Source organism: Rhincodon typus, chromosome 24 (genome assembly GCF_021869965.1).
Source record: "Rhincodon typus isolate 14 chromosome 24, sRhiTyp1.1, whole genome shotgun sequence".
NCBI classification, from domain to species: domain Eukaryota; kingdom Metazoa; phylum Chordata; class Chondrichthyes; order Orectolobiformes; family Rhincodontidae; genus Rhincodon; species Rhincodon typus.
The window spans coordinates 29,762,175-29,776,178 of NC_063355.1; the positions used below are offsets into that span (position 1 = coordinate 29,762,175).

At 40.0% G+C, this 14,004-nt stretch overlaps 1 protein-coding gene across 4 annotated transcripts in view; it reads right to left on the bottom strand.

Moving 5' to 3' along the window:
• Positions 1–14,004, bottom strand: part of mn1b (meningioma 1b) — a 137,623-nt gene that overhangs the window by 18,677 nt on the left and 104,942 nt on the right. For 2 of the 4 annotated variants that reach the window (XR_007264623.1, XR_007264622.1), the window contains exon 2: positions 6,123–6,783. The exons of the other annotated variants lie outside the window; for them this stretch is intronic. The gene's annotated coding sequence lies outside the window, so the exon portion shown is untranslated. The remainder of the gene's footprint in view (positions 1–6,122; positions 6,784–14,004) is intronic. 4 annotated transcript variants of the gene reach the window in all.

A 14,004-nucleotide genomic window follows, 5' to 3' on the forward strand; every position in this document is an offset into this window, starting at 1 on the left:
CAATTTTTGTCAGCATTTCACCTAAACAACTTCCAAAATATCATCAGAGGTTGCCTCTACACAGTTGATCAAAGTTTCTGCCTGCATTCCACCACAGCTATAGAGACTGATCAAGAAAATCCGAATGGAAATTCTCATGGAAAGGCTCTATTTATGATGATTGGAAACCAAAAAACAAGCCTCTTTTTACTTAAAAAAAGACATTTTCCTTCGAAGAGAAGTAGACACTAACACGCAAATGCCACCAGAGGTCACATGCAGAAACTGGAAGCAATGGTATCACAACATATTATGTAAAGTCATAGAGGTGATCCCACACATCCAGAAACAATATAAATGTCAGATTCCAAATGATGGTTAGATTGGTACAATGCAAGTTTATCTCACATGGTTTTTATTTTCATTTCACGAGGCCAAATTTTCACATCTAAAGGGAACTCATAGAGCCAGTGAATGGCTTTCATATTCACTTGGTACTTGTGATGAATTACTCGCACATACAATTAGAACCAATGAAAAGGAATTTGAATGAATGAGATTCACATAGAAAATAAATTTTGGTTAAAAGTAGTATACTTATAACAGGAGAGCCTGAACCATGATACCAAACCAAGCTGAATCATGCTGGGTTTGTCTTAGCTGTAAAGCTGCGTAAATCCTTTTAAGGGGATGTTTGTTTTTTTTTTTAAAAGTAGATTATGGTCTGATTCTCAATTCATGTCTCATCTGCAACCAACTCCAAACAGTAGAACTTCAATTTTAAAACATAATTGGAATATAATTCTTAAAGAAAAGAAAATTAAGTTGGTACAAAAAGAGATCCCATTGCTTTAAGCATGCATATGAGCGACTAAAGGGATACCAGCATTCAACTTAAGCTAATTATTGATGTTGACCCTTTTTGGTGATACCTAGCTTGGACAAGCATAGCTTGCTTTTCAACTTGATATTGCTAAGTCCAACATAGTCAGTCATAGTTTGACTGCTCCAAATTTGGTTGGGTCCAATCTGATTAGGCTTGGTTTGGGTAAGTCTTATGTGGTTCAGCCCTGTTGGGTATTTTTGGCCCAGTTTAGTTAGGCTTGATTTGGTTAGGCAAGCTGTAGTTTAGCTGAATTTGTGCCACAGATAATTGATTTTTTTCAGATATATTCTTAAATCCAGCTGCAATATCCCTTCTTCTGGGCAACATTATTAAAATTTGATTTCAGTTGCTAATCAGATGCCTTCACCTGGACCTGTGAAATCTCGAATTGATGATTGCGAGCCACATAACCCATTGCACAGTGGAAAACAATGCTCATCAAAGGAGAAACAACATTCCAGCGGCTGGCTACATCAAGAGAGTGAAAATTCCAGCTCTGTCAGGAGAGGTCAAAGTGGAATTTGTCCACGTGAGCAATTGCACAGCAAAGTCACAACAAATTAGTGTCACTTTCCTGCCTCCTATTCAGTTTTAAAACATTACTCAGACATTTCCTAAGGCTGAATTCTGTTGTCAAGGCTGAACCTCCATGGCAGCTTTCACACCTGAACTTCTTTCGTGGTCAAACATTGATTTGAGAAAATGATATTTAGGTAGTCTCAATTTAGTTTTGACAGAAATGCTTTGAGAAGAGTTTTTTTTAAATATAATGTCAATTTGTAAAAACAATTTAGCTTTATGGAAAGAGCACCTCATTATACATATCAATGGGCAGGGCAAAACTTTTACAATTCCAGTTTATAAGTCCATCTTCAATTGGTGTCTTTAATCATTGCACTAGTCCTTACCCAGTTCCGGTTAAGGACAAAATGTAACCTCACCCTAGGACCAGTTACTCAGAGCAATCTGTCCACTCACTAAACTTCCTTTTGTGTTTGGTGTTGCCCAAGTGCTTTTCTTTTATAGACATGCTGGTTTATTGTTATCCTATGGGAAATTTGATTTTGTGGACACATATTTATGACTCTCACTTATGTATAATGAGCAGTCCCCATTCCAACATATGCATCATAAATTATTACCTTACAGACATAAGATATCATTAAAGAGTTAGTGCTAACCCTATAAGAGTAAATAATATCTTTTTCATAGCATCCTCACCAATACTTCTCACCTATTGTTGTGATACAACTTCGTTGCACAGTCAACTTTCTGGTTTAAAAATGGTCACAGATGAAGCAAAGTATTAAAATGCATCCTGTGTAATTTGATCAAAATCTACTGTTTACTCCAAAGGGTAAAAGTTACTCAGCATATAACAACATGGAGTTTCTGTTTATTCAGCAGTGTAAGGGGTTCCCACCGGATAATTGTAAAGAATTACTGTTTATTTAGTAAGGATTACTAAGTGTAACCACAAAATTTCACTTTTAACATGGAAAGAATTCCCAAAACGTTAATCAGATGGAACATTGAAAAGTAACAGGTACAGAGTTAAATTTGGCAAGTTAGCAAGGAGACGGAAAGCTTGGTTAAAAGGGTATTATTGAGAAGGACTTGTAAAATTGTGAAAAAAAGCTGAAGAGTTTATAGAAATTGGTTTAGTCCACGCTGATACAGCTGAACACCCTCCCACTGCTGGTGGGGCAAAAGGAAGAGTGGGGCACACAGAAAACCAGAATTGGAAGGGAGGGCTCAAAGTTTGCAGAATAAACTGCAAAGATAAAATCAGACAAAACCATACTGAAAAATTTCAATTCGATGTGTTGGGAGCAGTATGATAAGAACCATGAGCAGGTTGTATTAAATATAGCACACCACTTAACAGAGTTTGAGAAATTTAAGAGTTTAAGAAAATTTGATGTATTGAGGCAGAAGATTGGGAGTCAAAAATGTATGTATTAAAGAAATTAAGTTCTGAAATAAAAAAGATATGGGTAAGGCTTTCAAAAGTGGGAATTTGATAATGTGGAGACGGGTGATTTTGCAAAGATTATTTTTCTTTAATTGACAGGATGCAGGGCATCCCTAGTTAGGGCAGCATTTACTACCCATTCCTCATCTCTCAGAGGGCAATTAAGAGCTGACCACATTTCTGTGGGTCTAGAATCACATTTGGCCAGCAGTTACCTTCTCTAAAGGACATTAGTGAACCAAATGGATTTTTTTGACAATGGTTTCATGATCGTCATTAGACTCTCAATACCAGACCTGTATTGAATTCAAATTCCACCATTTGCCTTGGTAGGATTCAAACCCTGGTCCCCAGAATGTTAACTGAGTCTCTCTGGATTAATAAACTAGCAAAAGTACCACTAGGCCATCGCCTCCCCTTATGAAATGGCCTCGACAGGCAAGATGTGAGTGTCAAAGTCAACTGCGGGTCCAGTATGATGGTAAGCCTTTTACATGGAAAAATTTAGGTTCAGTAAGTGTCCATTGATCAGAATGGAATCTGAAACAAGTTATGGCAGGCGTCAAAAATTATAATCTTGATATTCTGTAGGAGAAACGTTTTTTACTCATCTACAAAAACATCTATAAAAACATCTGGTAGCACAGAAGGAGCATCAAGTTCAGGTAAAAGATGGAGAGTTAGAACTGGGCGTCATCAACATTTGCGTGGAAACTGACCTCAAGATGTCACTGATGGGCAACATCAAGATGAAGGGATGAAAGGGATTGACAGATGTTGTGCAGAGTAGGGAAGAGATTGATTGCTAGAGATGTTCGAGCTTCATTGGAACTGTCTTTCTGTCTTTACTCTTTATTTCCAAGAATTGAGCCATGGCTTTCCATTACAGTGATCTAGACACATGGACAACATAATGGACAAATGGTTTGCTATTTCCTTCTGAAAGATAGCTGACTTGGAAACTCTCCACTATTACCGCCTGCCATAAGGTATATTGGGAGGATTTGCATGCTGATAATCAACCTGTTTGATCACATTATGAAGCTACATCTTTGGAACAACAAGGTTTGTCATGGGACTCAAATCTAGAGCTTCTGGTTCAGAGATAGGGATACAACGACTGCACCACAAAACATCTTGCACTGGAAGAGGTGAGATTGAACTGTGTAAAGGGGACTCCTAAGAGCAGATGAGGATATTGCTGTATTCAACCATAAGTAGCATCATGGAGAGATTATAAGGAATAATATACCATGACTGTAATGAGAAAGTATATCATTTGTGATTTTGGTCAGTGGTCATGTCTCAACCAGAGAAGTTTATTAGAGATCAACATGAAATGTGCATGAAATACTAGATTTGGTTCCTCATAGAGGAATAACATGTCAAACACGTGACAGGACTTGAAAGGATCAATTTGACAATGATGAGGTTTTAAAGGTGTTTTGAAAGGATTAGATTGACAACTCAGGAAAGGGAACAGTTGACAAGTTGGCTAATGGGGTGACAATGGAAGATAATTGAGTGATCAGGAATTGGGCAGAAGGAGATTGAGGGATTAGGAGATGGGTATTACAAAAGAGAGGATTGGAGCGTGACAATAAATTGAGAAACAGGATCAAGGATAGGATGAACAGAAGGAGTAAAGTGCTTTGATGTCACAGGGGAAAGACATGGGAAGTATCAGCAGGGAAAGCTAAAGAGCTGGTCCCAATCATAGATGTGCTGAAGACCATAAAGTGTTCATATGTGCAGCTAGAGAAAAGAACCAATGCAAATAAAAGTTGGGCCCAGTACTTAAACAGGCTAATAATTCACTATAAGCCCATTTTGTGATGTCGCTTTTGGTCAATTTTGCTACCATTGCCCACAAAAAAAATGTTTCTATCGGGTCCAGGATGTCATTTATTCATGTTTACATTACAGACGTTGGATTATTTTTGTGGGTCAACGAGTATTCTAAAGGATGGCACAGAGCAGAGCAGACTAGAACAATCCAAAGAGATGGTATTGAAAGGGGTTTAACCAACATTAAAGAGTCTAATCCATGAAAAGTGAGCTAGGAGAAATGGCTACAGTGAGGACAAGATAAGACATATAGTTCTGCATCTCCCTCTCCACACCCTGTGCCTCCAGACACGATATCAGGTGCTGTGATGGATAGTGTTCAGAATACCAAGCAAAAGGAAGAGGTCACCTCTGGACCTGTTAAAAGAAACTTGAAGCCGAGGACAGGAGGAGAATGAGAGAAGGCTGACTGCAGGGTGGTAGCAAGTGAGTACATTGCGCAAGAACCAGAGATGAAGGGAACAATGTGGAAAAGATGAAAAGTGGACAAATTGGTGCAGAACAGAAAGAATATGCTCTTATGAGTATTCACAGAGGGAGACCTTAAATTGTTTAGCATAGTGATAGAACACTATGCATAGCAAGGAATATGGATAGGCCATTCAGTTCCTTGAGCATATTATGCTGTTCAGTAGAATTGTCACCAACCTGTATATTAACTCGGCCTACGCAAGACAAAGAAGATTTTTGTTGGGGAAAGAGGGAGGAGCAAGAGTAGAATTTTGATACAAAGGGCTGGCTGGTCTAAAGGCTTGAGTACCATCTTGAAGGGAAAGAAAAACTTCCAAATAAATAAATCTCCTTTGGACAATTACTGCATAACTATTTAATATTGCAGGTTATTCAGCAAGGCAAAGGTTACTCACTGTAACTATACAGAGATGGTCCTTCAGCAGGAAGAGAGCTAAACTGTGTAACTCAAAGACATTATTCAGCAGATTGAAGATAATAGGATAAAAGTTGTAAAAGAATTTTACTGTGATTTTTTTAAAAGATGTTTTAGGCGGGATAGTACTGATGATTAGCTGTGAATTTCCTTGGAGCTTCTACCTGAACTTCACAGCAAGCTGCAACAGAAACCTTAATCCTTTTGATGGATTTTATGAGAAGCTACAGCAGTGAACCAGCAGCTGCTCCAAAGAAATGTTCAGCCATTGTGATTGCTGCCTGTATCCTTCTGAAAAATGCATTTGCACCATGACAACAGCTCATTCCAGTTTCATGTAAGCTTCACCAGTGAGAGTTCCAGAGCTCCAGTGTCAACCAAGATCTGTATTCAGACTGATAACCTTCTGTGGAGTCCAATATTCTACCAGAATGACTGGCCAATGACTGAGAAATTTGAAATTGTTATGAATCCTTCAACTTAGTAAGCTATTATCATTGGTGCGCGGCATTTCTTTGTGCTCAACTTGCAAAGTATTCCTCACTTACTGGTCTATCATCGCATTTCTTCCACTTGTGCTCCAGTTTTCTAGTGCGCAAGACTGAGGCAGTCACAAGTCTTTTGATTTAAAATAACTGTGGGCTGTTTGGAATGACTGGAAAATGGCATCAACCATTCGTGACCATTCTCTTCTGCTGTGTTCACCAGTGATCTTATCTAATCACGTTGCTCATCTTTGCTTAGGGACTGGGAGATTGAAATCACATTGCAGACTGCAGTTATCCTACATCCAGCGAGTGAGAGGGATGTTGCAGCTGCCATTTAATCAACTTCTCCAAACCAACTGAGAAGCTTCACACCACCCACAACATTTATGACCAGGCACGGAAACGCACCCTATAAAACTTTTTTAAAAAAAACATTAATGTAAAAGTCCTGTTGCCATGGTTTCAGTAACCCTTTCTAGTTCGCTTAACAAAACATGGTCTCTTTCTTTCCCTCTCTCTCCTTCTTGATCATCCATTTATATACAGGTCAACGCAGCTGCAAAGGTCCCAGCTCGGTAAGTGATGTCTGAATGAGAGGCCATCCACGACTGCACAGGGCTCTGTGGCTTAGAGTCAATGAGGTCAGTACTGTGGACTGAAAGATGCTGAGAGTGGCTGCCAGCTGGACCCATCGATACTTTGCTTTGGGAATTGTCCTGGGCTGTAACGGGTTAATAAATATAATTAGAAAGACAGACACAAGTACACATCAAAATCTTAGTTTTATTCAAAGCACAATCATTTTATTTTGATCACTTTTGTTTGTAAATTTTGAGTTGAGATGAGGGATGTTAGTTTGGCCAATCAAACAATTTCCATTCAGGCAACCTGTGACTCCAGTAGGTCCCCAGATCATATGTTTGATTGAAGGTTTTTCCCTTTATATTACATTGTGTAGTGCTACATTGCACCTAGTTATAGTGCCACAGGGGATGGATACAAAATAAAGCTCCTCTGAAACTGTTCCATTCAGCACTGATTGGTTTGCTCCGAAATGGACTAAGTGCAGAAAAAGCATTCTCTACTCTGTCCCAACAAGACACCTTACTCAAACTTTGTAAAAACAGCCAATGCTATGGCAACGTTATGCATCTCGCAAGTGAGCTTGCCACTTAGCACAAAGTTTGGTGTATTTTTGAGCTATGGAACTGATGCCACCAAGAACAAGACTGCTACACGACAGACAAAGGACTTTCCTCCTGTACAGTCTCAATTAATACATCCTGTGAAAATAGGATCCAACAGATCCACAGATAGCACGTTGCATTAGCTATTCTCAAGGACAATTAGGAACAGGCAACAAATGATGGACTTGCCAGATGTGCTCACATCCCATGGCAGAATTTTTAACATTCTAAAAGCTCCATCAGTTGAATGATTCACTCCTGAGGAGTTGAATGAGAGTTTGATTCCTCATTTATAGTTGCCTTTCAGCTGGTATGCCCCTTCTGTGTGTAAAGTGGCGGAGTGGATCAATGTTTCAGCAGTTTTCAACCTAATTACAAGGTGCAACTACAAGAAGTACCCACAATGAGAGGAATGGAAAGGAAAATAATTGTCAGGAATCTTCTTACTGGAGTTCCTCATCAGATATACAAAAACAGCATTGACAGACCCATGTTGACAGCTATAACATAAGCTGCGCCTTTCTCCTAGTAAAAGGAAGAACAATGAGAACAATTGTGTCTTATTTCTTTTCTGTAGAAAAATTAGCACAGTGGCTCAGTGGTTAGCACAACTGCCTCACAGTGCCAGGGAGCTGGGTTTGATTCCAGCCTTGGGTGACTGCCTGTGTGGAGTTTGCACGTTCTCCCATGTCTGCATGGGTTTCTGCTGGGTGCTCCAGTTTCCTCTCACTGTCCAACGGTAAGCAAGTTAGGTGAATTGGCCATGCCAAATAACGCACAGCATTCAGATATGTATCAGTTAGGGGTGTTAGCCATGGGAAATGCAGGGGGATGGGTCTGGATGGGATACTGTTTGGAGGGTTGGTGTGGACTTGATGGGCTGAATGGCCTGTTACCACACTGTGGGGATTCTACATAATGCTGGGGACTAAACAAAATGGTTATGCAGAAACAATAAGGAAGCATAACTTTTTAAAAAGATAATGTACATATTTTTTACACAATATCCCTGAGGAACAGTTGTACGTTCTTTGAAATATATATGATGAAAAAAATTGGTTAAATAATTTGTGTAGCGTTTTTTTTCTGAATATATTTGGAGTTTAGGAATGCACAGGCTTTATACTGTTGTGCAGGAGGGGAGTCCCAGAACCTCAATGCAGTTGTGTCAGACCCCCAGCAGGGAGGGGAGGGGTGGGGGGAGGGTATCTCTTGTGACGTCACTCAACTCTGCGTCTTGATGGATCAATCAATGAGCAGTACCTACAACCTGGGGGAGAGAAATATTTTGAAAGAAAATAGAATCCAGCACCATTTCCATGGAAACAATTGAGGTAGTTTGTATAGAAATGCCAGCTTTGACAATGTGTCATACACCTTTTGTTCTGCTAAAAGATTTAACATGACCTACTCTTCACTATCAGCCTTCCCCTAACCTCTCCCACCAAACAGCACACCCACAAACCACCCCTGCAGGCCAAAAGCACAGAGCAATCATTTAGGACCCCTGTGTCTTTGTCAATCCATCATTTGATGACAGGTCCTTCCAAGCTCTTGCTGTGTCCAGCAGCAACACCCCAGCATTACACACAGCAACACAGCTAGCAACAGGCACTCTCTTCATAGTAAGTACAAATCCAGTTTACATAGATGCAGCTTCATTAGTTCTGCATAACATTTAGTTACACAATATTCTGACACAGCAACTTTACGCATATAAGTACATGGACGATTTTGTTGAAATTTTTAAATGGTAAAATACTCTGGTTACAAGAGAAATGTAGATTCATTAGCTAGGCAAGCAGGAAACAATGGGCACAACTAAATGAATTGGCAGATGGAGGGATATAAAGACAAGTAGACAGTCAAATTGAATCCACAGACATATGTTGCCCTGGGCGAGGGAAGAAGAAATTTAGTCAAGGTGCCTGATTGGACTCAAAGTTGGGTAAGGATAGCATTGATTTTAGCTGTGATGTTGACACTTTTTCCTCTCACAAGGTGAACAGACAAATGCATTAAGATATTGGGATGAATTTTTGCAGTGAAGGCGAGAAATAGAAGGATGTTTCCAATTCCCAAACTCACTTCTAGGAGGAGAAGTAGATTAAAATCACCATTTTTGTGGAAGCAACCCTTAAATCGGTTGAAGTCAGGTTTAATAAGCAATTATAGGTCATGCTGATGGGAGGTTATGAAAATTACTATCTGCATCCTTTGTACTTCAGCCCAGGGCAAGTCAATGCTGGCAGAATGGGGCAAACTGAAGAATCACAAAACAAATATAACTTGTTAGTATATCCAATTTAGCAGCAATAACCCCTGGCAGCAGTATGCAGTCTGCTGTCATCCTGAACATGAGTGTTTAATTACAATAAGAAAGCCTTCTCCCTATACCCATCACCCTGTCATTCTGTGAAAAGAAGTGATTTATGTTTTTCCAAGAAGAAAATACAGTCATGAGTCAGACAAATGTTTTAAAATTAAAACGGAAAAAGAATTGTTCTTTTTTTTGCCGAATTTCAGCACAAACTGTTCTTGGCTGTTCTCAGGACTCTGTCCCTTGAAATAACATTACCCAATAGCACAACATGTCCTGCTGAAGGACGTCTCCCCACTCACACCGAGACAGTGAGGAATTCAAAAACACTCTGATGACAGGGCAGCAATTCAGTCAGCTGGAAACACACTTTACTTCTAGAAATTAGCCTCAATTGGGTGCTGGCAATAATCTCTCAGAATTACAACATTTTTGAGCCAACCTCCACTCACAGATATGAGTATACATGAGAGATATATAAGTGAAGCTGTGTGACACTAAATTATTGTTCCATGATTTGAGTTGGCCTACTTGTAGGAAAGATACAAAAAACAAATCTATTGCTAGTATCAGAATGGCCCCTCTTGCTATTAAACTAAGAGCTTTGCTCATGTCATGTAAAGACACTATTACAGAATTTAAGATCTCTGGACCAAGATAATACTCTTCATTGAAGGTACATCAGAACATGGCTTTTGCATGCCAGCATTACCCTGCTCTTACCCTTCCTTACTTTATTTGGTCAGGGTTATTATTGTGCTCATGATGACCTTCCAATGTTATTATCACTAAATTTAGAAACTTACTGTTGCATAAGGTAATGGTTCTGAAAGGGTTAACATTGGAGACTGGTTCAGACTCGATCCAAACTGGTGATGTCATTTCGCTTTGGTTGAGAATCAAGGAGTCCAGCTCGCGATACCAATAGGGTCAGATGTGTCTTCCCCGGCTCCTGATACTTGTAGTCATTATGTCTAACCAGCCAATGTAACATGTATCTTTTGCTATCATGCTATGAATGGCATTTTGTTGTTCTGACAAGTGTCTCTTCTTAAGACTCACTAGCAGTTTATCCACTACCAGAGCTAACCAAACAGGCTATTGGATTCAGTATAGAATGGAGTATTGAGAGGGCTCTTATAGTGCAGCAGGGCTGGTCCCTACTCTAAGCCAGAAGGGCCAAGTCATGCCCCACCTGCTTCAGAGGTGTGTGATAACATCTCTGAACAGGTTACTTAAAAAATATCTAGAGAGGCACATTGAAGAGGGCTCTTTTGGTGCATTGACAATGTCTGATAGTCTGAGCCAAAAGGCTCAGGTTCAAGTCCCATCTCCTCCAAAGATGTGTAATACTATTCAGAACAGGTTGATTAGAAAATATCTAGAAAGGAGGACTGGTGGCACAATTCCACCCAAAGATGAGTTGGTAGCATTTGGTTCTGCAGATATCTGATACTTAGCTCCTGAGGGCAGAAATTCAGAATCAGTGCAGATGCTGGAAGGTTAGGCCACCAAAGCACTATGCCTGCAAACGGGGCTGTACAATTGTCTGATTAGTCTCACTGACTTGTATTTTTATACCTTACTCTCCTCTGCTCTTTCTCCGTGATACAAATATAGGAAAACCCCAAATGATTCCGCCATCATCTCCTCTGCTGATTGATAAAAAGCTGTGAAAAGGAACATTGCTAAAACTGGCAGCAAGATTTAGATGAGAAAAGAAAAAGGATATTCCGAAAGATTAATTGGAAGTAAAGTTTTCCCAATTTAAATACTTCTTCAATTAAAGCGCTGCCTGACTTGGGCTGCTTAGCAACACTGAACACCTCATACCAGAATAAAAGCAAAATACTCTGCATGCTGGAAATCAGATATAAAAACAGCAAGTGCCAGAAAAACTCTAAGCATCTGTGGAGACAGACGCAGTGCTAACATTTCAAGTCGACTTGACTTTTTCAAATTCAATTTGAAACATTAACTCAGTTTTTCTCTCAATAGTTGCTGCCAGACCTATTGGGTGTTTCTAACACTTTCTGCTTTGACCAGCATCTGTCGTGACCACATGGCAAAACGGGCAGGCAATGTGGCAACATTGAAATGCAACTAGCATATGTTTTGCAGGCGCCTCCAGCCACTCACCTTAATGATGGCAGAAAATCGTGAGGGATATTTTTAAAGGAAGGTGTTCGTTAGGACACTTCATTTGCCAAAACGATGTGATAACAGCCTAAAAAGTGAGTATCGTCAATCCCATCCACCCCCATACCACACAACACCAACGCCATCCCACCTCCACCTTCCACAGTCCATCACAAAAAAAGCTTAATTGGTCCCTTATGTCATTCTTTGGCTCTTTCTGTATGCAACACAGCTGCCATCTTCCACATATAACAAGTTATTCCACTTGGTAATTCATTATATGCAAAGCTTCAAGATGCTCAGGAAATGAGCTGTTGCCTCCTAATCAGGACAAGAGCCAGGTACATGGTATAGGCTAGACAGAGGAAAAGGTGACACAGACTTCAGGGATAGCATTTGGAATACAAACAGTTGAGCATTTTGTCATGAAATGAGCACTACTTGATGTGCCTTGGTGTGGATTTTGCACTACAAACTCAGTCAGAGAATTTGGATTCTACAGACTAGACTTAATTTCAAAGGAATCCTGCTTTTACTCAATAAAAAAGAAACATATGGTTGTTGTCAGTGTGTCCTTTAAAGATGGGTCATTCATCCCTTTGTGCCCTTACTGCTTTCTGGCAACAGACCCTCAGAAGGCCTACAGAACCTGACAGCGCAGACAGCTTTTCCAGGCTTTACTAATAGGTCAGAGAAAGCTTGCAGAGGCTGACTCTAATGGAAAACACCTGACAAAAATAGGCAGGCAGCTTCAAGAGAACAAGAAATCAGAGCAATAGGAGAGTCCGAAATACACCAAACGGTACATCTGGAAGCAATGTACATAGCACTGTCCTCATTATGATGCTATTTGCTCTTTATCACTACTGTCTCTATAGTACTCTCCTCTATAATGCTCACTCCTCTATGACACTACTCTATCTATATCATAACCTGTTTTATAATACTTTCTCTTTTATAGCACTTCTTTCATTCTAACGTTACCCTTTCGGCAGCATTTCCCTCTCTACAGTGCACTAGCCTATAAACTCTCTCTCTACAATGCTCTCTTGTCTAGCGTACATTTCTAGGTATTATATTTTCTATGATGGTTTTATACAATGGGACAAGCAGCAGTATATCGAACGGTGAGTTTGAAAAGAAGCAATACTTTGAGGATAGCTGTAGTGGATGCAGTGCTATAGACGGGAGCATTACAGCACTACCACTTTATTATTCCATTTTCCATTTGATACCAAGGGTGGGATTTAATGTGAAAGTAGTGGCACTGCCCCACCAGCTGAACAGTTAGAGTAAACCCATCTCCTCCAGCTCTGGATACCGTGAGTCTACTTTGTATGGTTCAGACAATTGACTTCCTGAAGCCATGCTTACTGATGAGGGGAATATGTATTGTTGGTCATGGGAAGAGCAGAAGTGACCAGAGCACAGTATTAAGAAGGGACAGTCCTCGCTGCAATGGTCGATCTTTGTGGGACACAGGGTGTTGGATCAGGACAGATTCCTCACCCAAGACCCAAGATAGAGGAACCAGGGCATCGAGAGTCCAAGTACAAATGACAAGAAGCTAGTACACAAGTACAAAATGTAACTTAGAAGCCGTTTGCAAGTAATAACCTTTATGTGAAGGGGGATACAATGCAAATGTTCAGAAACGAAGCTTCAATTTTGCAGATTCTTGGTCAGACCTAATCTGGAAGTCTGCACTCAGTTTTGTACATTGCATGTAAGGAAGGCTAAACTGAATTTTCAGGATGTGTAATAGTGACTCATCTGAATGGTATCATGGTCCAAAGGGTTAATGTTTGAGGACAGGTTGCATAAGTTTGATTTGGGTATTCTATTGAGTTGAGAAGAGGGGTGATAGAATCGAGTTGCTATGTATATGGTCAGGCAATCCAGAACATGGTGGCCCTGTCTGAAAACGAGAGCTAGGCTATTAATGAAATCCGGAACGCTTTTTCACATAAAGGGTAGCAAAAATTGCAAATTAGTATGTGAGTTTGGGCACTTCTATCACCATAATACCCACCATGCGGCAAACTGCTATGATGAAAAGGTTAAAACTAAAGAAATCCTAGTTTTGTTGGAGCTTGACTCCATCCATTCAGACTGCTTCCATTATTCCAACTTTAAAGTAAAAACCCATGGCCTCACAAGCTGTTTACTTTATTGGCTTTGGAGCAGACTGCTCAGTACCTCTGTCTCAACCCTTCTTCATAAAAAAAAGGACAAAATACATCTCTTAAACCCATAGTATTTCACACAAACTGACTGCCATGCCATTGACTGTTCT